Source organism: Rhagoletis pomonella, unplaced genomic scaffold (genome assembly GCF_013731165.1).
Source record: "Rhagoletis pomonella isolate Grant_MI unplaced genomic scaffold, Rhpom_1.0 Rhpom_scaffold_00007, whole genome shotgun sequence".
NCBI lineage: Eukaryota > Metazoa > Arthropoda > Insecta > Diptera > Tephritidae > Rhagoletis > Rhagoletis pomonella.
Window position 1 is genome coordinate 12712393 of NW_023458561.1, and position 3616 is coordinate 12716008.

The following is a 3616-nucleotide window of genomic DNA, read 5'->3' on the forward strand; positions in this document are numbered from 1 at the left end:
AGGGATGTCAATTTTCGGGGTTTTGTCGATCCCGGGATTTTCGGGATCTGAAAATACAATCCCGGGATCCCGGGATTGTCCCGAAATTCAGGAAAAAGTGCAACACATCTGTGATCATCCTATTATAGTATTTTAAATCAGATTGATATAACAAAAAAAGTACAATTTATTGTAATTCATTTACATATTTATTAAGGCGATAAATCAGTATTTTAACAAACAAACAAACATTGAATTTGACAAACATATATGTATGTATGTATGTACATATCCTCATTAATTTATAACATAGTTTTTGTACACAGAAATATTTTGCATAGATTTTTTTTTGCAATATCCAGAATATTTTTCATGGTATTTTTTTTGTTAATTTAAAAAAATATATATGTATGTGCAATTTTGAAGTTGCTAAAACATCCCGTTGACATTTTATATTTTTTTTCTACAAAAAAATTCGTTATAAGGAAGAAAATGCCCAACATCGTCAGTAAAAAAAAATTCAAAAATCAAGTGAGTTTTTAGCAACTTTAAAATTGCACTTTATTATATTAAATTGAATGGGCTATAAAACTGCATAATAGAATTATTTGTAAAAATTATGATTACATGATTACATGATTTTTGTTGTAAAATGCTATATATTTTTTTTAACTAACAAAAAAATATTATGAAAAATATTTTGAATATAGCAAAAAAATCGATGCAAAATATTGTTGTAAGTGACTGTATTAGGTACAGCAGTAACTGCCTATGTAACTATATAAAATTTTTTAAGTCACTGTTTGAGATCAATTTCAGATATTATCAGTATATTTAAGTAATAATAAAAAAGTTAACACATTTAAGTAAAAAATAAATATATAAGTGCATCACCTATTCCATTTTGAGCTAAGCAAAATTATTCCTTCTTTTGATGGAAATGCGATCTTAAAGAAATTATAGCATTAAGGGTTGCAAAAAATTCTTGTTTTGCCCTTGAGAGGGGATATTTGTGATAAAAATTGAATTGGCTAACAAAAAAATTTTTTCCAGCAATCCCGGGATTTAAATCGACTAATCCCGGGATTGACATCTCTAGTATGTATATATACGGATGTACAATGTACATATCTATAGTATGTATGTAGATACTAGGAACGTTAATCCCGGGATCCCAGTCTTTTTTAATTCCCGAAAATCAGGATTTTCGCCCGATATTATTTGTCTAGAATCCCCGGATTTTCGGGATTTGTATTTAACTCTGGTGGCAATAATAGAAACGCTTTATCTTGAACAGTTTTGGCTGTATTTCTTTTGTTTATTTAATATTTAAATTTTTTTTAATGTGTAGCTCAATATACATATAATACCTTACGGCAGTCAACTTTGCACACAAAAAAAAAAAAAAACAATATATTCGCCAAACTAAGGGCCAAATATTTTAAAATTGCGTTCTTAATATTTCTCTCTGACGTCAGGATTTTTTAAAAGAACTTTGAAATTCAAAAGATATGAGTAATTCAAAAATTATTTAAAAATGTAAGTGCGATATATATACTTATAAAAGACCGGAATGGGTATCAAATGAAAGAGAAGATACTGTAGAGTTAAAACACATTACAGGTAGGTATTGAAAATACCCTTTTATAATTTTATCCTTGAATATCCTTGAAATTTTCAATTCCTATTTTTGAAAAAATGATATTTTAACTTTATTAGTTTAAAAAAATTAAATATATTAAAGGGGCATTTTCAATTCCTATTCGTCCATATAAACCGCAAAAAAATTATTTCATTTGGTACCCACATTTTTTTTTTACATTGCACCGATCTTTTTTAAATAAATTTTGGAATTAACCACATCTTTGAAATTATAAAGTCTTTCTAAAGAAATTACGTCAGAGAAATGCCCATTTATATGCAATTAATTGTGTGTAATATGAGGTAGACTTTTATAAAAACATTTAAATTAAAAAAACAAAGAATTTATACAAAACTGGTCGAATTAAGGCACTTCTTTTATTTCTGCCACTAGTATTATGAACTTCTTTCAACCAGAAAATAAATTTATTGACTTATTTTTTTTTGCATCGAGCTTTTTTCGACATACCTTAAATTACTTTATCAGATATGTACACGCTAAAGTATTACTAAATGCATATAAATTTAATTACTGTCTTTCGTTTTGTTATTTATGAAATAATTTTTACTTTGAATAAAAAAGTACGTTCCAAACCCAGTTACTTATTATTTATTATATGGTAAGAGAGCTTCTCAAACCATATTAATGCATTTTTTTCATGTTAAGTCGTTGAAAAATAATAAGTATCTAAGTCCCGGTACTGATCCCGGGATTGAACCAACGACATCCCAAAAATCCCGGGATCGTAAAAATCGAAAAAATTAACATCCCTAGTAGAAACATATTGTCGTTTAAAGTACAAAACCGCGTATATTCATTCTGCAAAACCGCGCAACTGACATTGGCTGCCAAAAATTTGATTTGTTCACCTCTTGGCTCAATCCTTATCCACTCGTCTTGAAATGTACTAGCCAGAAATGCGATTGCTTTATAAAAAAGAGAACCATTTTGAAATATGAGTGTTTTTACACTCTAGAAAATAATTTCTAAAACTTCACATACACGGTTTTGCATTTTGTTGTACGCGATTTGGCACTTGAAACGGCGATATGTAGGTACATGGGTACAAAATATGCGCGATCAGCTTATGCATATCTCCCATCACCTGCGCAATCTGTTTTTGGTATCCTTTTGTCTCTGCCAGCACCTAACTGTTTTTACACATGCACGTGTTTGCAAATTGATGACTAAGGGCCAAATTCACAGTGCGTAGTTAACTCGGAATCGACAGTTAACTAAAGTTTTTCAGTACAAAAATCTGTAGTTAACTGCCGATTCTGAGTTAACTACGCACCGTGAATTTGGCCCTAAGTGATTTTGTATGGAAAAGCATTTATGCTCATATATTTGAATAAAATAAACATACTTATCAACCAATACTTCCCATATGCCAAACGAAAGGAAAACACCTGAATTTTTGACTAAAGAAAACTTTAAACTAAAGCACTTTAAAGACTCAAAATTGACCCCAAAATAAGCCAATATTTACCGTTGTTTCTACGACAGACAACGAATCGGTTACTTACATAGATGTATTTGTCGATAGGTTTGGAATTTTGTCTTTGAATCGGCACACTTCTTTTTGAAATCGCTTCACTAGTTCTCGGGCAATAAACGTTTTCGTGAAGCTCTAAAAATTACAACTACAACATTTGGGCATAGCCTCCATATCGAAACGTAAGACGTATTCTACGTCAAAAAAAGGTTCGAGAATATGAGAACGTGTTGGAATGCTGCTTTTTTGTACAAATCGCATGACAATTATAACAATTTATGCAGTTTTGTTAATATTATGCGAGAATGCTTCCCAGCAAGTCCCGGATCCTGGAATACCTCAATTTTAGCATTTTCTGGAGCTAAAAGCAGCCATAATTATGGCTTGAAATTAAGCTTTTGCTTCATAACATTCTAAAGTGTCATTTAAAAGAAACCTTAAGAAAAAATATTTCAAACAACAAGATCTATAAACCCTAATGTTGCTTATAGGCAACATCG